General features: G+C 40.3%; 2 long non-coding RNA genes across 4 annotated transcripts in view; one reads left to right on the top strand and one right to left on the bottom strand.

Moving 5' to 3' along the window:
* The window catches only part of LOC140604667 (uncharacterized), a 49,028-nt gene extending 30,655 nt beyond the window's left edge, over positions 1 to 18,373 (bottom strand). Inside the window, exons 1-2 of one of the 2 annotated variants that reach the window (XR_012007481.1) lie at positions 17,975 to 18,373; positions 7,127 to 7,213 (exon numbers count right to left, since the gene is read on the bottom strand). This is a non-coding gene — a long non-coding RNA (uncharacterized lncRNA). The remainder of the gene's footprint in view (positions 1 to 7,126; positions 7,214 to 17,974) is intronic. The other variant, XR_012007482.1, reaches the window with a different exon arrangement.
* Positions 18,374 to 18,613: 240 nt separating this feature from the next.
* LOC140605481 (uncharacterized) lies at positions 18,614 to 20,265 on the top strand. 2 transcript variants are annotated; one of them, XR_012008126.1, is made up of 2 exons: positions 18,614 to 19,406; positions 19,547 to 20,265. It is a non-coding gene; the product is annotated as an uncharacterized lncRNA (long non-coding RNA). The 2 variants fall into 2 exon arrangements; XR_012008127.1 differs by having other exon boundaries at positions 18,614 to 19,340.
* Positions 20,266 to 25,429: the final 5,164 nt, after the last annotated feature.

A 25,429-nucleotide genomic window follows, 5' to 3' on the forward strand; every position in this document is an offset into this window, starting at 1 on the left:
TTTAGTCTCTGCAAAAAAAAAAAAAAAATTCTTTTGGAAATCACACATAATTTTAGAACTGCCATCCTTAAGGTATATGAGATATACACATACAACCAATATATGGCTATAAAGGATAAACAACAAACTGTATACCTATAGTATTTTTAAAGGATATTTTCTATTCAATATAATATTCAGTATGAACTGAATACTATGCCAACTTATGAAAAATTATGAAATTTTGAAAAATTATGAAAAATTCAGAACCATGAAATTAAAGTACATGCTTCTTCCATATTAAAATTAATAATCAACTGGTTGTTTTTGAAGCTGAATTTGGGGGGAAGATGGTAAGGGCATCACATCTCTTGACTTTGTATACACTTCTGTAGTATTTGGATATTTTCAGTAAGAATGTACTGCTTTTCTAATTAAAAAAAATAACAAGTGGCCCCAAAACATGGATTTCTTGCAATATCTGAACCTCTTCTCCTCTTTAAGTAGCTATATTTTGTGAACTTATTCACATGAAGATGCCTTCACAGTCTCAGCAAATTGCAGAGTCAAGATTCCAAAATTCCAGTGTATGCCAAAATTGGCTACACACATTCACATGTCATGTCAAATAAAAGCATAGAGGCTCTAACCTCACCTCATTTACCTACTTCCCTCTTCCATTCCATTCACAGCTAAACATCGCCATGTCTAAAACTTAAGCATAATTTTCATTACCTGGAAAGTATAATGAGAAAAATATTGACCTTAAAGCCAAGAATGCCAGATATACATCTTAACCTCTCTGTTTTTAAATCTGTAAAAGGGAGAGAACATCACCTGCCCTTGCCACCTCATAGACCTCTACTAAAGTAAATGATCATTATTAAAATAAAACTGTAGAGCCAGAAATGACAGTGAACCTCCATACCACACAAATATTTTATGTATCTGGAGTTCAATGTTAGCACATCAATTCGCTAAAAGAAAGTAAGTAAATACTTCGGACTCATATTTAATCTAGATTAGCTATTTATTTATATAATTCCTGGTTTATTGGATAATTATCTAGTCTTCTGTAAACATTGGATAAAACAATCCATAATTAATTTTGTTTTATTTGTTAATGAAATTAAATTTGTGAGGAAGGTTTAGGTTTTCTATCACATTTACAGATAGAGAAACTAATAAGCACAATCTTTAAGAACTGACTTACCTGTGTTCGGCCAATGACTTAAATAATTCCTTCTTTCCATTATGTTGCCCACTCTAATTAGAAAGATTTGCTGTCTGATTGTACACTATCCAACAAGAATACCACGTAATTGCAATGCATGTGCAAAAAAGTTAATTTAAAATTTTCTAGTACCTTTTAAAAGATTTAATAAAAGGTAAAATTTTAATATCTTATGTAACCTGATATATGCAAAGTATTGCCATTTAAAGATGTAATCAATATAAAAATCACTTTTGAGATGCTTTCACTTTTTAAAAAAAAATACTAAGTCTTAGAAACACATGACTTTGATTCAAGTCTAAATGATAGTAAGTAACCAGAAAACATGACTTCCTTGGAATCTTTGATTCTTTTATTTCATGTGCTGCTATTAAGCACCTGTGGCTGCGACATGTAACCCGGCTGGTTAGTGCAGACAGCATTGCTCTTACTTTCTGTCCAGAGGAGGGTAGTTATTAGTCTTGTGGGCTCTGGAGTCAGCCAGTGTGGATTTGGTCCTGGTTCCACCACTGCTGAGTGACAATGGGCAACTCACTTTCTATGCTGTAGTTTTCTTACACACCAAGTCTTTAATAGAGTTGTAAAAATAAAATGAGCTAATATTTAGTGCCTGACAAGTACCAGGTGTTAAGTGTTAGCTATTGTTATTCCTATTGTCAGTCAACGCACTGATCCAAACTTATTTGTATCCTCCCCCCAGTGAAATTTATAAGAAACCGAACACATTAGATCTGTAAGAGGGTTTATTATGTGTTGAACTGCATCCCTTCCCTTAAGATATCTAAGTCCTTATATCCGCTAGCCCCAGAATAGGATCTTATTTGGAAATAGGTTAGTTTGAGTTAGAGTTGGTTAAGAGAAGGTCATATTGGCTTTTTAGACTTTGGTCCTTAATCCATTCTGACTTGTTTCCTCATAAGAAAAAATGTGGAAACAGAGATGTACAGGGAGACCATGTGATGACAGATCCAGAGACTGGGGTGATGCAGCTCTAAGACAAGGAATGTCAAGGACTGCCAGGCCCAGCAGAAGCTAGGAAGAAGCAAGGTAGGATTCCACTCAGAGTCTCAGAGAGAGTGTCCCTGCAGATACCATGATTCTGAACCTCTAGCTTTCAAGATTATGAGAGAACAAACTTTTGTTGTTTTACGTCACCCAGTTTGTGGTACCTTGTTATAGCAGCCTCAGGAAACTAATATAGGGCTCTTCACCTGAAAGGATGAAGGGTGAACCCTTCCAGCCAAGGGTTGGAAGACGACAACCTGGCAACTGCAGTGTCTCCCAGAGTCAATGGAGGCTTTTATAAAGTCTGCACAGTCCCATTTTCTCAAGGGCTGTTAGGCTGGTCCTTAACTCCACACATATACTTCAGAAGGAGAATCCTACTCTTGGAGATGGTATCTTGGTGGGACAGCAGCTTCCGAAATGATTGAGCTAAGTCATAAACCTAGAGAAACAATTCCCTTGGTTCCTTGGGCATTACATTGATGCGAGCACGTCCTAAAGGCTACCATTGTTTTGTTTTTGTTTTTGTTTTTTTAAAAATTAATTCATTCATGAGAGATACAGAGAGAGAGAGAGAGAGAGAGAGGCAGAGACACAGGCAGAGGGAGAAGCAGGTTCCCTGCAGGGAACATGACCTGAGCCAAAGGCTCAACTACTGAGCCCCGCAGGTGCCCTAAGGCTACCCTTGGTTTTAAACTGAACTATAGTTGACATACAGTGTTACATTAGTTTCAGGCGTACAACACAGTGATTCAATAATTCTATTCACTACTCACTGATCACCATGATAGTGTAGTCACCATACAATGTTATTACAATACTATGGACTATGGTCTCCATGCTGTACTTTTAATCTCTGTGACTTATTTTGTAACTGGAAGTCTCTACCATTTGTTTTTAATGGACTTGGTCATTTTTTTTGGCCACATTTTTTTCCTCAAACATGCTATTACAAACAAAACATACTAATTTTAATTGGGCTAAGAAGTTTTTCTGTACATCCTTAAAAACTAGGTTCTAAAGGTGGAGCACACAAAGAAGTAAACACAGTCTCAAGTGAATTTTTTTATTTTTAATACTCCTGGCACTGTTAACTATTCTACGTACTGTTTTCTACAGTTCTTCCTTCTCCTAAATTGACAGCTATGTTCCTTTTCTCTCTAAATACATGTTAAAAAATGAAGTTCTCAATCACATACCCAGAATTTGTGACAAATTTAGCAAAGAAATAATTTCTCTAGGGATGTCTGGGTGACTCAATGGTTGAGCATCTGCCTTTGGCTCAGGGCCTGATCCTGGAGACCTGGGATCGAGTCCCATGTCAGGCTCCCTGCATGGAGCCTGCTTCTCCCTCTGCCTGTGTCTCTGCCTCTCTCTGTGTGTCTCTCATTAATAAATAAATAAAATATTTTTAAAAAAGAATAATTTCTCTAAGAGAAATACTGTCAATTTCACAAATGCTTGGCTGACTGAAAACAGAAAATACTCAATATGTGTATATATTACACTGATTTTAATCAGATGATTCTAAAATGCTTTATTTCAGTTCTATGATTTGTTAATTCTTCATAACTGCCAGGAAAACATGTTACTATTGTAGCATTCTTTAAGTATGTTAGATGTCCCCTTCGAATCTCTATTAATATTTATAAGAATGTAAGCTGCTTCAAGTAGAACTTTAGACCTAGAAAGAATCTTGGGAGACCTTTTGTCCTAAACTTTTCATTTTACAAATGAAATAATCAGAGCAAAAAAATGTTAAAGACTTGACCAAGGGGGTGCCTGGCTGGCTCAGTCGGTAGAGAATTACTCTTGATGTCGGGGTCATGAGTTTAAGACCCACACTGGGCATGGAGCCTACTTTAAAAAAAAAAAAAAAAAGAAAGAAAGAAAGAAAGAAAAAGACTTAATCAAGGTCATGGAGTTATCAAGTGGAAGTCCAAACTACAACTCTTGTCACCCAAGTTACCTGAAAACCCAGGCCAGGAGCTTTTACCCCACACCACCAAGTAATTCATATGATCATCCTATCTGACAGATGAGCTGGACGGTTAGCAATTAATCAGTGAATTTAAGAAGAATTTAGAAAAACAGCCTTTACCATTAAAGGAAATAACGCATGTAAAGTTCTTAGCATGATGTGGGCACATTTTAAATACTTGTTAAATGGAACTACTCTTGCTATTATATAATTCAGAGCTGCAATGTGGAGTAGTAGACAGCCTGTGAATTTTCAAATCAGAGGGTCCTGGGTTTAACTGGCAGTGTTCACTCATGGGCTTATGTAATCTGGGCAAGTTACTTAAACTTTCTATACATCAGTTTTCTCACAAGCGAAATGGGAATAATAAAGAGATAAGGCATGTCAAATATCAGATAAGTAGAGGTATTTGTTAATATTAATAATGAAGTTACAGTCTGTTATTTGGTAACCTGAATCAAGAATATAAAGAATTAAAAGAGCTGTCTCCTGTCATTAATGTACCCACCTAAAATCGAAGGGAGTAGGCCAGGCTCACATCAACTCTATCTTCAGTACCCCTCCACCTCGTTTGTTGGCCACCTCACACTGTCACCTCACCCCATTGCTCTGGTGCTAATGACTCAGCCTAAGAGCCCTGATGCTGCTGCCTTCTGGGCATTCAGGAAACCCCCTGCTGCTGTTTCTATTTCTCAGTAGGCTCCCCTATTTTTAATAACTCTCCTGTCCTTCACTTCATTCTCTCAAACATCTGATCCTGACTTTATAAGGTAAAGAATACTTAGTAAGATTAACTTATCTAACTAAGGCACCACTCCCAAATCATTTTCTGTGGAACACTAGCCTCTAAGATGCCTCTTGAATAAGTTAGAGCAATGCTATAGACTAAATTCCACTACAGCAGATGCCCACTTTGGATAAGGCCTACAAGTATCTCCTCAGCACTCATGGTTCCCTTTTACACTGAGGGCTTTCTAGTGCAAGCACCTCTGACTCAGCCAGAGGACATTCTGACCGGAAGCTTACTCTGGCAGCTTCGGTGCACAGCCAGAGTGTTTACAAGGCTAAGAGTAGCAATCAACCAATGGCAGGGGGGAGCTGATGGGTAGGTCTACCCTAGCTTCCTTGTCCTCAATTGGCACAGCCTTGAGATGGGTTCTATGCAGTTTTCCAGAGGTCCTTGTCAGGAGAACATCCAGATGCCCACACCAATAACTCGCTCATTAATGCGTCCCATCTATATTGGCTTTCTCCTCTTCTCTGGCTCATTTCCCTGATACCTCACCAGTATTTCATGGGACCATCTTTGAAATAAACTACTTGTTTTAGGATCTGTTTTTCTTTCTTCAAAGTTTGTGACACATGCTAGCAATACTAAAGGCTATGTGAAATCTTTTGGGAAAAGAATTTATTTAGCCATATTTAATCAGAAACTTTATTTAATAAGTTTCTCAAACTTATTTGGCCATGGGAACCTTTTTAAGGGTAAGAGTTCTATTCCAATGAAACCAGTGTTCCTCTCAGAGATATACTTTAGGAAATACTAAATGGGGCAGCCCTGGTGGCGCAGCGGTTTAGCGCCGCCTGAAGCCCGGGGTGTGATCCTGGAGACCCGGGATTGAGTCCCACATCAGGTTCCCTGCATGGGGCCTTCTTCTCCCTCTCCCTGTCTCTCTCTCTCTCTCTCTCTCTCTCTCTCATTCTCTATGTCTCTATGAATAAATAAATAAAATCTTAAAAAAAAAAAGGAAATACTAAATGAAGCATTAATGACTGACAAAGTATTATCCTTCTCAGTGATATCAGTATCTTAACAGCTTCTGCAAATCAGTACTTTCTGACTCAAAGAACTGGGTGCCTTTAGATGAGAAATTCAGGCTCTAAGATAGATGTGATGGAAAATAATTTTAGAAGGGTGTGTCTTGTCAAGCCCTTCAAACCAAATCAGATTGGTAATGGTCTACTCTGTAATTAAGAACTAAAAGGAAATTATGGATGGGTGTCTTGGTTCAAGAGTATAGTCCTGAGACTTGGAGGACAGAGGACGCTACAGGCAGGAGGTATATGGGATAAAGGCAGTTATTTCTTAAAATTGCTCTGGAGAAAATAAGTATCATTAGAAAGAAGGAGTCCACTTTTCAGTGGTCACAGCTCAAAACATCAGATGCCTAGGACTGCAATATCCTTTAAGATATTTCAGGAACAAAACAGTCAATATTGGTCAAAATTTTAAATACTTAAGCCTTGAACTACTCTGTAAACTCCATAAAAAGAGGTTCCATGATAGAGAAATACAGATTGGGAATGTTCTGGAAAGTGGTCTTGCTCTGACTTTAGCACAACCACTGGCAACAGCCACGTACTCACTCTACTGTCCAGGATGTACCCCACTGGAAGGAAGTGGTAAGAAGCCTTGTGAATGGATAGTACTTGGGAGGTAAGTGAGGAGGTAAAAGGCCAGTGTGTGCGGGAGCGTTTCAGCACGAATTGGAGTAGTTCCTCTCCATAGTCTGACTTCTGCCACTCACAGCAGCTTTCTTCCCAACTCTGCAACATGATTTACACTCTCTTTGTCATTTCAGTCACACTACCCCCTATCATGGCCATTTTCCAGATGTTGAGATATTAAATATTTTTAAATGACCTGCCATGGATCGACGTTAAAACATGTCACTTTTTTTGGTCAACACTGTTGGGCCGAAAATCCCTCTCGCTTATAAAACATGAATAAGTGAGCTACAGATCAATAAAGAGAAATTTCAAATAATCCTAATTCTTCTAGGGCTCCATTCCCTGTACTGAAAAAAACCAAACCAAAACAAAACAAACAACAACAACAAAAAAAAACAAAAACAAACCAAGAAGAGACTACTGCACAGTGAGAAAATGTGGAAAAGGAGTCCCAAGAGTCCAAGATGGCCACGCACCAGAGGTGTCTGACATTTCCATCTTCATCAAGGGCGTTTCTGTCAAGTAGCAACTCAGACTCTTCACCAGTAATCTCCAGACCAAACCTGAAATGAACAGCAGTTAGCATCAGTCACCCCCGAGTTCACATCTGGGTCACCCGCACCCACAATACCCGAAGCATATGGCTGCCATTACCGCTTTGTTACTGCTGCAGTCCTCAAGATCAAGAGCACCACGTGAATATCAGAGGTTAATCAGGGTGTTGATCGCCTCAGCCTTCTCAAAGAAAGAGATTCTAGCACAGAATCCCCGCATTGGTGGTGCACAGAAATAGAAATACCGGCATGTGGAATTGTGTGTGATTGTCCTCTATAAAAAGTTATTCATTACACTAAAACACTGGTATTGCTTCAACAAGTTAACTCTGAAAGGCCTTTCAATTGGACTGCTTAGCATGAAAGAAAAGGTAGAGAAAAAAAAGTGCCTTTCGAAAAACAGCTTCCTAATGCTCTTGCAAAGCATTCCATAATGGCTTTAAAGACATTTTGCATACAAATATTTAAAAAGTGGCAGTGTTTATTCATCAGCAAGAAAGTGTTTTCATCTCTCAAGAACAATCAAAACATAATCCTTGAATTACTGGCATAAATAAGAATGACTTAAGCAATAATAATGAACAAGGCATTCATTCATCATTTTGCAAAGCTGATAAGACCCAGCTGACTTTTGGAAAAGAGGGGGAATAGATTTGCTTTCAGCAATGCAATGAAAGAATAACACAAGAAAGGGGTTCCCCCTCCCATTTTCATGATTACTTCCTTGATAATTATAAAACAAAACATCTACACCATGAAGAATAAAACAAAAATCACTTTTCCACAGGGTACAAAGAATGAAGTTATCACATATGTGTATTTCAAGAGTACTTGAATGTGAATAGTGCCTCAGAGGTTTTGCAGTTGGATGTCCTTTTTTCATTTGCATAAAATTAGGAAAAAAGGAATGGAATCAATTATTTAATGAGACATCTAACACTTTTTCTCTTCTTCCCTGTTATTTATTCTCTTTTCTTTTTCATTTCCTAGTAATGAAGTTATCAGTACTAATGAATAAATCTTTGGCGTTTTCCTGAGAAGTTAAAACTAATTCTCAGGTTTTATTTGCACTTAAATCCTTAAACACAGAACTTAAAAAAAATAAACAAACAGGTTTTTTCCAGGCATACTGGAAAAAATGCCAGACAAAAAGTCAAGAGAATTGGTATATCTACCATTATACAGCTATGTAATCACAGTACAATCACTTGTCAGATTTCAGTTTTCTCAGTTCTCAAGGGGTCTATAAGTTCTCTGCATCTTACGTAGTAGTCACAGGATTATGAGAGAATGAAAATAAAAGTGCCTTGAAAAACAGGAGAATATCATAAAAATATCATGTATTGTGAAAAAATATTGTCTATTGTGTATTATTATCAATATAGAATACAGTTTTAAAAATCCTCAATAAAAGGGCTCCTTGGGGCAGCCCCAGTGGCTCAGCAGTTTAGCACTGCCTTCAGCCCAGGGCATGATCCTGGAGACCTGGGATCAAGTCCCATGTCAGGCTCCCTGCATGAAGACCGTTTCTCCCTCTGCTTGTGTCTGTGCCTCTCTCTCTCTCTCTCTGTGTCTCTCATGAGTAAATAAATAAAATCTTTTTAAAAAGGGGGGTGGTGGGGTCCTCAGTGGTGCAGTTGGTTAACCATCCAACTCTTGATTTTGGCTGAGGTCTTGAGATCAAGCTCTGCATGGGGCTCTGTGCTCAGTGAGGAGTCTGCTTGATGTTCTCTCTCCCTCTCCTGTTCATGCTCTCTCTCTAAAATAAATAAATCTTTTTTAAAAATCTTCAAAAAATACTAGAATTTATTGCTTAAACCTAAGAGTGACAAGTAGCCATTTTTCTCCAGAGGCCTTCTGAGAAGAATATGACATTATTGGGTGCCTGAGTGACTCAGACGGTTAAGCGTCTGCCTTTGGCTTGGGTCATGGTTCTGGGATTGAGCTCCACATCAGGGTCCCTGCTCAGCCGGGACCCTGCTTCTCCCTCTCCTCTGCCTCTCCCCTGCTTATGCTGAATAAACAAAATCTTTAAAAAATTAAAAAAGAAAAAAAGAATATGACATTGTGGAGAAAGCATGGGTTTAGGATTAACTGGACCAACATTTGAATCCCAGCTCTGCCACTAAGCTGTATGTAGCCTTGGGCAAGTTATTTAATTCCCAGGGCCTCAGTTGCTCTATCCATAAAAAGAAAGGATATGAAGAAAGTTTTTAAAGTTAATATATATAATATGCACATACTCTCTTTAAAGATTTTATCTGACAGAGAGAAAGAGAACCAGAGCACAAGCAGGGGGAGTGGCAGGCAGAGGGAGAAGGAGAAGTGGACTCCCCATGGAGCAGGGAGCCTAATGCAGGTCACGATCCCAGGGTCCTGGGATCCCCAGAGACAGACACCTAACCAGCTGAGCCACCCAAGTACCTCACAATACTCTCTTTAATGGTAAATGTATTTGGGGGGGGGGGTGTATTTTCTTAACAGTTAAACTATCCTCCTTTCATTGATGGATGAAATGAGGCTTTCTCAAACCACTTTACTGCACTCTCCCTTCAGTGAGCTAGTTACTATCATGTTATTTTTATTATTATTTTCCTTATCATTGGAAATTATTCTTATTGCTTTATTGACTGCCAGGTATTGTCTGCCTTATGTCTGCACTTCTCATGTAAACTACATGAAAATAGGTACCTTACCTGTCATGCTGTATCCCTTGAACTTATAACAATGACCAGAAAGTGCTCAACATTTAATAAATGAATAACTCATGTCTCCTATAAGATGATATTTATTCATAGAAAGAAGAACCTTTAAAAGCTACTATTCCATTATCCATTCTAATAGAAGGTAGCTTGGTGACCCACAACAGTGAAAAATTAAAGTCAGACATGTTTGCCTTGGAAAACGTTTTACACTTCTAATTAAGTGTGGATATCCTATACTCTCAAATTTAACCAGATTTCTAATAAAATAACAAATCTATATTTATTCATCCTCTGATTATTCAACAAATACTTAGGGACCACCTACTATGTGTTAGGCAGTATATTAAATGCTTGGAATACAGGGATAAGACATACCTTCCAATAGAGCAAGGAAGACAACAAACAATTGCAATAAAATGTGAAGAATATTTTGATAGAAGAAATATAGGATTTTAAGAGAGCTTTTAACAACATGATCTAACTCAGACTAAAGGAGAGAAAAGGCCTCCTAAGAATGACCTGCGAGGTAGCTAGGTAGAGAAGAAAAGAGAAAGAGCATTATAGGTAGAGCTTAAGCACATTCCAGAAATGAAAGGACCTCAAACTCCCTAAAGCACAGGAAGATGAACACCAAGTTGTACAGGCATTACGGTAGCCCTCTCTTATCTGCAGGGGATGCACTCTAAGATCGCCAGTGGATGCCTTAAACGGCAGACAGTACTGAACCCTAGATACATGGTGTTTTTTCCATACGTACATCCCTATGATAAAGTTCAACTTACATATTAGGCATAGTGAGAGATTAACAATAATATAATAAAATAGAACAATTATAACAATATGCTGTAATAAAAGTTCTGTGATATTTTGCTCTCAAAATATCTTATTGTACTGTTCTCACCCTTCTACTTCTTGTGATGCTGTGAGGTAAGATGTCTATGTGATGAGAGGAAGTGAGGTGAAGGATGTAAGCACTGGGACATAGTGTTAGGCTACTACAGACCTTCTGACATAGGACCATGGCTGACACCTGGTAATTGAAACCAGGGAAAATAAAACCACAGATAAGGCGGGACTCCTGTCCATGCAGCCACTTTAAGTATGGGCTTTATTTGAAAGGTGTGAAAAACTATTTGTGATGGCCTTTTTGATGTGTCAGCTTGGGTAGGCTAATAGTCCCCAGTTATTCAATTAAACACTAAGTATTGCCGTGAAGGTATTTTGCAAATATAAATAACGTCCATAATCAGTTGACTTTAAGATTACCCCAGATAGTCTGGTTGGACTTGATTCAATCAGTTGAAAACCCTTAAAAGCAGAACCAACTACTCCCTGAAGAAGAAATTCTACCTATATACAGCAACTTCAGCCCATACCTAAGAATTCCAGCCAGCCCTTCCTGAGAGCCTGCCCTCATGGCATTTAGACTTGCCTCAACCAGTGTAAACCAATTCCTTGCAACAAATCTCTTGGTACATATCTATGGGTCTGTTTCTCTGATTGAACCCTAACTAAAATACTATTAAAGGATTTAAAGCTTACAGTAACAACCAAATTTGTGTTTTTAAATGCACACTTTCTGAAGTGAGAGGGATTTGACGGAGAGCAGTATTTAGACCCTTCAGAAGGAGGCTGTTGAAATAATTCACTTTAGAGAGCTGGTAGTTTGATTAAGACAATAAAAGTATGAATGAGAGAAACAGTGGGTTGGGGTTGGGGGTAATTTGGAAGTAAAAGATACAAGACTTGATTTTTTTAGTTGGATATAGAAAGTGAGAGAGAAGTCAAGGATAATTTCTAGATTTCTGGCTTGGATGTGGAAAGTGAGGGAGAAGTCAAGGATAATTTCTAGATTTCTGGCTTGGGTAGCTAATTGAGATGAAGGAACCCTGGAAGAGAAATAGGTTGTGATGGTGCAAGTGAAGATTATGAGTTCAGTTTTAAACATGTTGAGTTTGGGCTGTAAGACATCCAAGAGGTGTCCAATAGGCAGTTAGAGATATGGGTCCGAAGCTCAGGAGAGCCTCTGGCTGTAAATATAAATGCGGGAGTCACTGCTATATAAAGGTGATCTGAAATTATAGGATCAGATGAGATTAAAAAGGAAAATACATACAGTGAGTTGAGAAGAGGACACAGGACAGAGACCCTACTTAAGAAATGAGCAGGAAGAGGTGCTAGCAAGATAACCTAAGAAGTCATGAAAAAAATGGCAGAAAGGAAGTCAAGAACACAGAGGGCTGTGAAAAGGAGGCAGCGGTCAGTCATTTCAAAGCTGCCAAGAGGTCAAGCAAACTGTGCATTTCTACTGCATTTAGAAATAAAAAGCCAAAGACCCTTGTGAGAGCAGTTCTAGTAGAGTGATGGGGTCCACAGCCTTATTGTAGTGGGTGAGGAGTGAGTGGAACTTGAGGGAAGAGACACAGAATGTACATCTCTTTCAAGAACCTTAGATAGGAAGGGAAAAGGAGAAAGAAAGCAAACAGGTAGGAAAAGGTGAATTCAAGGAAGCTTTTTTTTTTTTTAAGATTAGTAATATGAGCACTGTTAAATACTGATGGGGGCAATATCAAGGCAGAGGTTGAAATCAGAGAAAGAGAGGAAACTACTAATAGATCCTATGAAAGAAAGATCAAGGGGCACTTGGATAGCACAGCTGATTGGATGTCTCACTCTTGGTTTGGACTAGGGTCATGATCAGGGTCATGAGACTGAGCCCCACATCGGGCTCTAGGCTCAGCATGGAGTCTTTCAGATTCTCTCTTCCACTCGCTCTGCCCCTTCTACTAGTGCACATGCATATACCCTCTCTCTCACTCTCATAAATAAATAAATCAGAAGGAAGGAAGGAAGGAAGGAAGGAAGGAAGGAAGGAAGGAAGGAAGGAAGGAAGGAAGGAAGGAAGGAAAGAAGGCCGGCCAACTGACCATAGGTAGACAGGACAAAGAATACCGCTTTCACTGAAACAGGAGGAAATAAGGAAACAATGGGTTTATAGGATTTGAAATATCAGGAGCTCCCCCTTATCTAATTTGACTTTGAAGATGCAAGTCTATTTTACTAAGAGTGGGGCAAGGAGGAAGGTAAGTGAGAGGGCATGTGTTTGAAGACATTGGGAAAGCTTTGAAATATGCAGAGTGGAGATGGGATACCGAGTTGACCGAGAGAACACAGTAGGGAGTGAAAGAGAAAGCTGAGAGCCCACCTGAGGTTGGTGACAATGAATTCATAATAATGCAAATCTACTCAGCAGTCTGATTTTCCCCAGTAACCTGGTACAGGTAAAGATAAGATGGACAGTTGGACTCATCTATGTCTGGGAATCTGCAGATGTGACTGGATGTGAATGAAAGAAAACAAGACAGTTTATGATCTTGGGAAGAAAACGTCAAACATGTGGGAGAACAGAGACTAAGCTGTGCTCTAGCTCAGAGGAGGAAAGCCAATGGACTAGAACAGATAGAAGATACTAGTCGGACGCCGAAAGTATGATTTCATAGGCGTGGTCATTTCAGATGATGACACACGCTTTTGGGAGAGTCGGGTAGACATAAGAGTAAATAATATTTACTGAGAATTTAATATGTAGCACTGTGCTGAGCATTTTACATGCAATGTCCCTGTATATTCCCGACAACTATCAATTAAATATCACAATCACCCGCATCGTTCTGATGTATCAGTGAGACCTCTGAGGTGCCTGAAGAAGACAGGAGGGAAATGGTCTGGAAATGACACTGAAGAGTGAGGACAATGAGCTCCTGAAAGGGCTTCTGGGGAAGCAGTGTCCTCAGTGGAGAACCAGACTTGGTTAAATTAGATTGTAACGTTTCAAAGAAGTCAAGAACATAGTAGGGTTAATGCCTCCTGTATGGAAACTCCTGCCAGGCACAGTGGGAGGATATCAGAAGGAGAGGAGTGAGAGTCTGGAAGAAGGAAGAAGCCCAGATAAACATTAGGATAGGAGAACACTGAAAGGGCACATAGGGTTAGACAGTGGAGGGGTTTACATTTTGGGTAGTATAATAAAGAAAATGGGTATGAGCCACATGGGTTTAGACTCTAGAAGAAACCTTCAAACATAACCATCCAGTCCCTGTTTTTTAAGATTTTATTTTTAAGTAATCCCTACACCTAACGTGGAGCTTGAACTCACAACCCTGAGATCAGGAGTCACATGCTCCACCGACTAAGCTGGCCAGGTACCCCTACAGTCTCTATTTTCCTTTCATCACTCATTCTGTCCCTACAGGCAATAGGTAAGTAGCTTAAACTCTCAGACAGTAGTAGCCAATATTTATTGACCAATTGCTACACGTCAGAAGTTGCATGTATGGGGACCCCTGGGTGGCTCAGTGGTTTAGTGCCTGCCTTCAACCCAGGGTGTGATCCTGGAGTCCCGGGATCAGGTCCCACATCAGGCTCCCTGCATGGAGCCTGCTTCTCCCTCTGCCTGTGTCTCTGCCTCTCTCTCTCTCTCTCTCTCTCTGTGTCTCTCATGAATAATAAATAAAATCTTAAAAAAAAAAAAGAAGTTGCATGTATGAATTTCTTTCATCTTAATACTATTATCATCCATTGTACAGCAAAACCTTACATCATTAGTATCTGGTAGAGCTTGAACTTGAGCCAGGCTAGCTGACTCTGGAGCCCTAAAGCTGGCCGTTTTGCTATTCTTACCATTTGATAGGGCTGTCATTTCTCTCCCTACAATCATCTTTCCCACATTGTACACTTTCTCTAGCAGAAAAAGGTCTCTCCACGATCCTTCCAGAGAAACTTAAGTGCTAATATTTAATAAGATGATGATAATGTCAATACATCCATAGCCAACCTTTAACACTATGCTCCATAAGTGGATCTTGAAATAAGGACAGTTCATCTTGGACTTTATCCAAGAGAACTCACATTCTTAAGTACCCAAAAGACCTCCTTTACCTAGAAGGTAGTCCTGGGGCACCTGGGTGGCTCAGTCCATTAAGCATCTGACTCTTGGTTTCAGCTGCTGTGAGACTCAGTCCAGGCATCTGGCTCTGTGCTCAGCACGGAGTCTGCTGGAGATTATCTCCCATTTCCTCTTCCTCTCCCTCCCACCTCCCATGCACCCCCCTCCCCCCACATGTGTCCCCACAAACTCTCTCTCTCTAAAGTAAATAAGTAAAATATTTTAAAAAGAAGGTAGTCTTAAGGCATATAGCCCAAAGATAGTATTTTAGTACCAAACTACTGTTTAAAAAAAAAAAACTTTTGTCACACAGTAACCTTATTTGGTCCTCAGGATGGAAACCAATCTCTGATATTTCTCCTTGAGGACAAAAAAAAAGTTACTGTCAGGCTTTTTTTTTTTTTAAGATTGATTGATTGATTGATTGATTGATTTATGATAGAGAGAGAGAGAGAGGCAGAGACACAGGAGGAGGGAGAAGCAGGCTCCATGCAGGGAGCCTGACGTGGGACTCAATCCCGGGACTCCAGGATGGCACCCTGGGCCATAGGCAAGCGCTAAACCGCTGAGCCACCCAGGGATTCCCTACTGTCAGGCTTATTACTTTCAATTCCATAACAGACAATATCTAGTTATTCTTTTAGCTTCATACATTTTTTTCTGTGTATAATACAGAAACAATAATGTGATTTTCCTACATAGAAAGCAAGCAGAAATCTCATTTTGGAAATTCCCCCTTTCTGTTACTTAATGGTTTTGAAATATCAAAGCACAGTGTTTGTATATAGAATGCAAGAAGTAACAAAAAATAAAAACACAGGGATCCCTGGGTGGCGCAGCGGTTTGGCGCCTGCCTTTGGCCCAGGGCGCGATCCTGGAGACCCGGGATTGAATCCCACGTCGGGCTCCCGGTGCATGGAGCCTGCTTCTCCCTCTGCCTATGTCTCTGCCTCTCTCTCTCTCTCTCTCTCTGTGACTATCATAAATAAATAAAAAATAAATAAATAAATAAAATAAAATAAAATAAAAATAAAAACACAGCAAAGAGAAAAACCATAGTTGGATTCTATTTTAACTGATTTAGCAATCAGATTTTTTTTTTAATGGGCAATAGTTCCAAAACATCCAAAAGAATTAGAAAAAAAAAAAAAAAGATGTGGTATAAGGCCTCACTTGTAATGAAGGTCTTTTATTTACTCCAACAGGAAACTACAATGAGAAAGCTTAAAGTTGAAGTGTTTATATATTAATTATTTTTTTAGCTCTTCACTAAGGACTTCGTAAATGGCATTCTTCAGAAACAAAAGAATACAATGTATATTAACTAAATACTGTTTCAAAACAGAGATAATACTATGTCCGCTATAATAAATTTGGGTCTGTTTCATTGAATTTTAGTACTGATTTTTCAGCCAAATCCCTGGAGATAGGACCATATATTTTCCTGATCAATCTATGTTTAGCTGGATACTTAGATTATTTTAATGTGTTATTAAATCATATTAAACATTCAAAAAGTGTTTAAGAATGATCTCTTTTCTCTAAAGAAGTATTTGGGGCTTGTTTTAAGACTTTCTTTAATATCCTGTATTAAGCTTTTTTCCCAACTAGACCACTTTATTTTTAAAATATAGACAAGGATATACAGTGCAGGCTAAACACTATTTTTCATCACCTCTGTTTGCTTCATTATTGTAGAAATCTTTACTACTATGCTCTCTCAGAAAACATCTGGGTACTATTAGAAAATAAATTCTCAGGCTCGGAAAAAAAGGGTTTTCTGCCTTTATTTCGGAATAGAGAAATAATTGAAGCTAATGTTTCAGGACTGTACATTTCTAACATCATTAGATGTTAAAAACAAAGAACAATTCCAAAAAACAAAAACAAAAACACACTGATCAAACCCAAGATGATGGAAAACCCACTAACCCAGATCACATTTGTCAGATCTCTTGGCAGATGACAAACCTGTGACCTGTCCTGAGTAACACGTCTTGTCTTGTCTTCATCCTGGGCTCCAAAGTCAGGCAGAAATTACCCTAGGAGATCCACAGGCTTGGGTTTGGAGGGTCCCAAAGGGGCCAGGTGGAGCCAAATCCAAGAAGGGAGACTTACAGTGTAACCCTGGTGAACCAGAGAGTAGTCCAGGGTCACTCCAGACTCCCAGCTGCCTTTTGGACCATATCGCGTGGAGATATCTGTACACATTTACACATATGAGATAAATATATACATATATATGTACACACACATAGAGATACATGCACACACATATGTAAATATATGTGCATATATGGCATCTTTGTTGTTTTATTTGTATTTTAATTAGTTACCCTTAAAAAGAGAAGGATATTATAGGGTAGTCATTCCCATATGCTAACCAAAACAAATGCAAGCAAAAGGCTTTGAATAGCGGTGTTTTTGTTTGTTTGTTTGTTTTAAGAAATTCTTAGCATGAGTAAAAAATGGGAGGTCCTGGATTTGAGTCCTCACTTCTGCCACAAGTCTTAAGATATAAAACTTAAGCAAGTCTCTTAAATCTCTCACAGATGGTTTCTTCATCTGTAAAACCAGCAAGATAATCACACTTCACCTACCAACCTACAGGATTATTTCTAGGGTTGAGGTGCTTAATAAACATATGAACTATTACATATAAATTCTAAAGCAGTCTCTTGATGTCAGGTGTTAGTAATATTAACAACTCAATTGGGTAAAGTTTGCATTCACATCAACGTTAACTGAAAAAAAAAAAAAAAGTGCGTGGCTCGCTTCCTCACACTCCCTTTGCATTTTGTTCCTCCAGGCATAGTAAATTAAGTTTCTGCAGACTATGATTAAATTTGTTAGTGGGAAACAAAGCAATTAGACAATGAATAATAGCCCTGAGAGGATACAGCTGAAGATTTGTGCAAAAGACTCATGAGGGCAGGTTTGATGCTGAGCAGGTGTTCTCTCTAATTGTCTAACGTGAGGTTGATTGACTTTGGGGAACTACAGCTTATTCCCAGGTGGGTGAGACTTAGGGCCATTGGTTATTCGAGATTTGGAAGGACGCAGGAGATCCTGTGGGAGGAGGGTAGGGAGATTTTGCAAGCATTAAGGTAGAGAGCTTACCTTGAATAAGTCTTATTCCTGCACACAAGCCCCTTCCTTATCCCTGCTAGGGGATGCCAGCCTGCGCTGGAGCAGCCCGAGATGGTGAACCGACAGCCCCCGGGAGAGCCTGCTGTAGGTGTGGCAGGGGGCGTGCCAGGATGGGGAGGGGCGTGCCAGGTGGAGGGGGGCGTGCCCGGGGTGGAGAGGGGTGTGCCCGGGGCGGAGGGGGGCGTGCCTGGGGTGGAGAGGGGTGTGCCCAGGCTGGAGGGGGCGTGTCCGGGGTGGAGAGGGGTGTGCCCGGGGCGGAGGGGGCGTGTCTGGGGTGGAGAGGGGTGTGCCCAGGCTGGAGGGGGCGTGTGTGCCCGGGGCGGAGGGGGCGTGCCCGGGGCGGAGGGGGGCCCGTGTCCGGGCTGGAGGGGGCGTGTCCAGGGCGGAGGGGCGTGTCCTTGCTGGAGGGGGCGTGTCCAGGGCGGAGGGGCGTGTCCTTGCTGGTGGGGGCGTGTCCAGGGCGGAGGGGCGTGTCTTTGCTGGTGGGGGCGTGTCCAGGGCGGAGGGGCGTGTCCTTGCTGGAGGGGGCGTGTCCAGGGCGGAGGGGCGTGTCCTTGCTGGTGGGGGCGTGTCCAGGGCGGAGGGGCGTGTCCTTGCTGGTGGGGGCGTGTCCGGGGCGGAGGGGCGTGTCCTTGCTGGAGGGGGCGTGTCCGGGGCGGAGGGGCGTGTCCTTGCTGGAGGGGGCGTGTCCGGGCGGAGCGGGGCATGCTGGGAAGCCCCATGGCCGGCCCGGCGGCGGGTGCGTGGCGGCTTCCGAGGAGGAAGGTGGCGCCGGTGCCGCGTTGAGCTCTCCGGGAAGTGGCCTTGCCCGCTGGTGTCCACTGTGGAGCTGTTCCTACACGACAGGACAGCTTGGATCGTTTACAGCCGGCCTCTCTCCTCCAAAGAGGCGTTTCCTGGTTGGTGGCCGGGGCCTGCGCGACCTGGGCCGCCCCTGCTGGGCCCGAGCTCAGCGCCGCGGGGACGGAGCCCCCGAGGATGTACTTCCCTTCCCCGGGCGTACTGACCGGCCCCGCGAAGTGCCGAGGCCGTGTTTCCAGTCCCCGTGTTAACGGCGTTGCCTCTCCGACCAGCCCGAGGGATGCTTGCCTTGAGACCAAGCCTCAGCCCCGCGAGAGTGGATTATGGGCGAAGTCCTAGAAACCACACTCGGACCTGACCGCAGCACGCAAATTGGAACCTAGCTCCGTCATCTCCAACAACAAAGGGTTTACGCTTTTTCTTCTCTCTTTGATGTGACTGGCTGGGATTTGACGCTGCACTATTTAGATTCTTGGTCGGATCTCACACTGGAGGTTTTCCCACATGATAAGTGGAAAAATCTCCTAACTCCCAGGTGAAATGATCATTCCTGTGCATGTCATAGGTAACCTGATCCCGCTAGGCTCAAAATTGAGGGCAAGTAGGTCCATCTGTGCAAACTGTCACTTCCAAACTATTAGCTTCCAAATCCTGCTCTTTTCTGAAAGTCTGATTTTAAATATTCGGTGAAGTGCATTTCAGTGTATTTGTGAAATTTTCTTGTTCTCCCCTTCCTGTTAGGGCTTTGTGATCCTCTGGTGGGAAGGACCGTCCGTAAATCAAAAGCAATTGGGAGTTGCCTCAGGAGATTCACGAAATAGAAGAGCTGAAGGGAAGGATTCCAGTTACTCAAAAGAAAATACTTAATCGTTGGAAAAATACTTCTTCGATAGCCAAGGAATGTTGTTATTGTGGATCATGTCTAGTGTTCTAGGTCAGAGCAAATACAGTACAAAATTCAGAACCCGTTTACGACCAAAATCATCACCTGTTAAGGGTGTCAACTTGTGTCATTTTAAGCTAACGAACATTTTTAAATGAAATTAAGACTTTTGCTTTGGGAATCACTTCATAAAGATAGAGCTACAGACACAGGTACACATAGAGACACAGTTCTGTGTCGATCACTTCAATGTTACCTTTCAATGCAGAGAAATAAATTTTTCTTTTTTCGACTTTATTGTTTCTACTTGACAATATAACTCATTTCCATCCTTGTTATTGACTCTTTTTCCTTAAAACACAATGGAAATTATATGAGTTTTACCAAAAAAAAAAAGTGTTGAATAACATAAAAATGTGTAATATAAATCATAACCTCCTTCCACAATGACTGCTCCTTCCATCCCCCCAAAATAACTACCTTTGGATGCTTGATGCTTCATCCTTTAGATTTTTTTCATATATGCATACACTAACATGTATTATTATTTTACAATAAAGGGACATTTGAAAAGTTATTCTGTCATTTTACTTTTTCACTAAGTTGATCTTAGATAAGCTGTGCTAATATTTGTGTACTTAATTCTTTTTAAAAAGCTATATGAAAAAAGAAAAGCTATCTGGTAGTCCATCGTGTGGATGTACCATCATTCACATAACCAACCCTTACTAATGTATATATTGGTTTTGTCCAATTTCTCTTTACAGTTTTGCTTCTTGAACTCTTGAACTATCTTTTTTTTTTTTTTTTCCTTTTCATTGCCTCTCTACCACTACCAATTTGGTGTTTTCTAGTGACCCAGGGCCACTTTACTCCTTTTTCATTTAGCCTATTTTCCAAAATGTTTTTCTGACTTTTAAGTCTTGTCCTTTCCTTTTGAATCTTCTCTTTTCATACTCTTTATTTTCCCCCCCATAAAGGACAAAGGTCCTCTTACACAAAATCTCTCTTCTCTGGTACAAGTGTGAGCTCCTCACCCTCTTTCCAACCCCAGCGGTGAAGAGAAAGAGGCAGGGAGCATTACATTTCTGATAAGAAACAAGAGGAGAGGCTGCTACTGGCAGGGAGCCTTGTCAAGATCTCGCTCATTCTGAGCACTCCATTCCCACGTGAACAACAATGAATGGAGATTTCACCCGCCCACCCCACATTGTTCGAGCTGTCCTTTGCCCTTTCTGTCAAATCTTGGCACCCAGGAGACAGCAGAACATGTTCTGAATTCAACCCTGGGGAGCCACCGATCAATATCACTTGACTCTTCTTACCCATTAGTTGTTCTCTTTCTATGCCTGACGTGGAGTGATGCCTAAGCTATTCTTTGTCATGGCCCCTGCTCAGTTGGCCCAGCTAACCCCTATAGGGTGGGATGGCCTTCTCCATCCCCTAGGCAGAGTGCCACAGGCAGGGAGCAGAGCATGGACAAAGTCTTAAGACATAGGTTCTCTTACTGCTTCAGCTGCAGGCTCCGAGGCTGTGGAGAGTTACTATATTTTACCTCTTTCTGATCTTAATTACCAAATACCAAGAATATTAACTGTCCACTTAACTAATGGAATACTATAAAAATGAAAATTTATAAAAGCTTTGAAAGTCAGATTCCGCAGCCCCCCCCAAAAAATGAGGACCTGTCTGCATCCTCACAAGAAAAAAAAAGTTTACTATTTTACATGTCTCCGCTCCTTTTTTTGATACATATATTACAATTGACTTCCCTTTTCTTCCCTTTCCTCCTTTTCTGTTTTTCTCCATCACCTACCTATTCCTTCCCATGAATTAATTCTAATTTATGGAGCACTTACAATATATGTATACTTGTCTCCAATGAGACCTTCTTATGGCAGAGTTGTTTTTTGTTTGTTTGTTTGTTTGTTTGAGGGGGTGGGGTGGGTTCAGAGAGGAAGAAAGACAGGACTGTTGTCATTTTTTTTAAATCCTAATTTTTTTTTTTTAAGTTGCTCAAATTTCTTTTGTACCTGAAACATTCTCTGGAATGTTTTTTATGATTATCAAGGCCTTCATTCTAAGCGGCAACATTCAAATAAGCAGAAAAATCCAAAGGGAGACTTAATTAATTCCTGTCTTATTTTAAGTACTTAGAAAATTACTTTCTTCCAAGCCATACATAACTTGGTAAGGAAACCAAATGAAATCCCTAAACCAACTCAGTGTTTGATTGACTCTGACCAATGTCTTTATTTCCATATATTTGAATCTTCCAACTTTTCTATTCATGGAACTTTGATGCCAAATGCCCATTATCTTCTAATAATTAGATTATGGGTTGACCAAAACAAATCTGACCATGTCACTGAACTCCTCAAGAGAAAGGTGTTTTAGATATTTTCGAGTTTAAAGCTAAGAAATATTTTAGGAGCTTAAATAGGTCAAAATTTCAGAAAATTGCCGATCTCATCTCCTGTCATAGTTTATGGCAAAAGAAAAGCATGAGAAATTCTATTTTAATGGTTGTGAAGATATATTTTTCAATTATAAAAAGAACCTTGGCCTATGTATAGAAGTTTTTTTTCCTTGGTTGAAAATGGCCCATCTCTAAGCACATATTACTGTCTCTTCCTCTCCAGTTTAGTTCTTCCTTCCCAAATGCATTTTAATACCATACCAGTGAATTCCAAAATTAAGTTACTGTTTTGGCCCTTGGTTCCTGAAGAAGGAGAAGGAGAAAAAAACGCAAATTTCTCTTTTTATTAATTAGTGCATAACTTCAAATAGATTGTATACAATCTCATAACTCATGTCAGTCTGAATATTCAACATCACTTGGATTTTCAAATACAACACATAACTGAAATGAAAAAAAAGTCTGAAGACTCAGAATTCAGTAGAATTATACAATGGTGGACATCATATTGCTGTTTTTTTTTAATTATTTATTTACGATAGTCACAGAGAGAGAGAGAGAGAGGCAGAGACACAGGCAGAGGGAGAAGCAGGCTCCATGCAGGGAGCCTGACGTGGGACTCGATCCCGGGTCTCCAGGATCGCGCCCTGAGCCAAAGGCAGGCGCCAAACCGCTGCGCCACCCAGGGATCCCCATATTGCTGATTAAAGTGATATAATATAATGATCTCACTGGGCATTTCTTCTTTGCTGTACAAAGGACAGAGATTCAGGCCACCGAGTAGAAGGAAAGACCTTAGAATATGTAACTAGTAATGTGAGACTGCCAATGTCCCAAGCTTACAGCTTAACTTAACTAAAGGCACTTCACGCCTGCCAAGTTGAAACATAACAGATGGCTTTAATGACGAGATCTGACATAACAACAAAAGTATTGGTTAAATATAAAATTATAGATCAAGGCTTTGCATCATTGAGATTTGAGGAAGTCACTCTAACATTTTTTAACAAAAGGAGGATCTTATAAAATGCTGGCAGAGCCATTCGGTAAACCAAATGGTCTGCTAATTGTTAGATTATCTGATTTGTATTTAGGTTGGTCCAATTTGGCTTGATTACCCTAGACCCTCTATAAGTTACTCTGTATAAGGGATTAGGAAAGGGAAGTGTGAACAGCCACTGCCAAAATAAGCCCCAGACCTAGTCTCTTTCCCCCATGCCCTTCCCCTAGCCCCTGCTCTCTCCACAACCTGCCAAAATCTATATTCAATATATCTAAAATTGATGAATCCAGAACATGTACAGAGAATTAATGAAGAGCATGAATTTTAGAGTTAACTTGGAAGCCCACCTCAGCTGCTTACTAGCTATGTCATCTTGGTCAAGATATTTAATTTCTCTGAACCTCACTTTCTTCATCTGAATATCTAAGTAATGAGGACAAAAATATCTGCTTCACAGTCACAGTGAGGATTAGTTATCTTTAGCCCAGGGTCTGAATGTAGCAGCCAAAAGAAAGTACCAGTAGTAGTACCGTTAAGTTTCTTAACTAGTCTCTACATGTCTGCTATGTCAAGAAAAAACAAAATAGAAGATAGAATTAATACCTGATTCTCAGAAAATATCCACCCCTCCCACCAAAGAAGGACTTTGTGGATGATGACATTTGAGATACTGTGTAAAATTACTAGTAATACCACTTACTTCATTTTAGAAAAAGGCTTTGAAAGTGGACACATTCTCAAAACTCATCAGTTGCCAGTTGGATAGCATATGTAGAATGTTGGGATGGCAGCAAAATAGCCATAAAAATAGTTGGGGTTCACAACACAATTTAAAATGTGTTCTTCTCAGTTTCATGAAAATTAAAACTTCTACTTTTCAAAAGGTATCATTAAGAAATGAAAAAGCAGGGGTGCCTGGGTGGCTCAGTTGGCTAAGTGTCCGATTCTTGATTTCGGCTCAGGTCACCATCTCAGGGTTAGGGGATCAAGCCCATGATAGGCTCCCCACTCAGTGGGGAGTCTGTTTGAGATTCTTTCCCTCCGTCCTCCCCCCTGCTCACACACTCTCTCACTCTTAAATAAATCTTAAAAAGAAAAAGAAAAAGCAAGCCGCAAACATAAATGTTTGCAAAAGGACTTATATTAAAAATACATAAAGAAGGGGATCCCTGGGTGGCGCAGTGGTTTAGCGCCTGTCTTTGGCCCAGGGCGCGATCCTGGAGACCCGGGATCGAATCCCACGTCAGGCTCCCGGTGCATGGAGCCTGCTTCTCCCTCTGCCTGTGTCTCTGCCTCTCTCTCTCTCTCTGTGACTATCATAAATAAATAAAAATTAAAAAAAAATACTTAAAAGATAAAAAAAATAAAATGAGTAAATGAAGGGTCACAAAAACTATGAAAAAAAAGTACATAAAGAAGTCTTATACCTCAATAAGAAGATAGACAATTCAATTAAAAATGGGCAAAAGAGTTTACCAGATTCACAAAAGAAGACAGCTGAATGGCCAATAAACTTGTGAAAAGACTTCAGCTTCCTAAATCATTAGGAAAATGCAAATTAAAAACACAATGAGTAATGACTCTACACAACCATTAAAGTGGCTAAAATTGGAAAGACTGGCAATAACAAGTGTTGGAGAGGCCGCAAAGCTATGGATTCTCATACACTGCTGGTAGGAATGCAAAATATCACAACCATTCTGGAAAACAGCTTGGCAGTTTCTTTTAAGTCTCATCCAATCCAACAATTCTACTCTTAGGTTATTTATCCAGAAGATAGGAAACTACATGTCTCCACAGAGATCTATATACAGAAAGACCAGCAGATCTGTCCACAACAACTCTGCACTGAGAACAACTCAAATGTTCATCAACAGGTGAATGGATAGACAAATTATGGCCTATGCATAAAGCGAAATAATATCCAGCCCCAACAAACTACTGACATGCTATGGGTAAATCTTAGGAACATGCCGAGTGAAAGAAGACAGACACCAAATAAAACATACTGTATGTTTCCATATACACGTATGAAATGCTAACAACAGGAAATCAGCTGGAGCATAGAGGGAATTGATGACAAGGGAACATGAAAGAACTTTCTAGAGAGACGGAAATGTCCTCTATCCTGACTGAGATGGTAGTTACACTGATGTACACATTTGTCAAAATTCAATGAACTCTATACTTCAAATGGGTGGATTTTATTGTATATATGTGTAACTGTAAGGTAAAGAATTTAACTTCACCCAAAAGGGGTCTAGCCTTGTCCTTCTGTTTCTGGGAGGTAACCTCTAAGCCCTTGGAATGTCACATGTG

This window comes from Canis lupus, chromosome 15, assembly GCF_048164855.1.
Source record: "Canis lupus baileyi chromosome 15, mCanLup2.hap1, whole genome shotgun sequence".
NCBI classification, from domain to species: domain Eukaryota; kingdom Metazoa; phylum Chordata; class Mammalia; order Carnivora; family Canidae; genus Canis; species Canis lupus.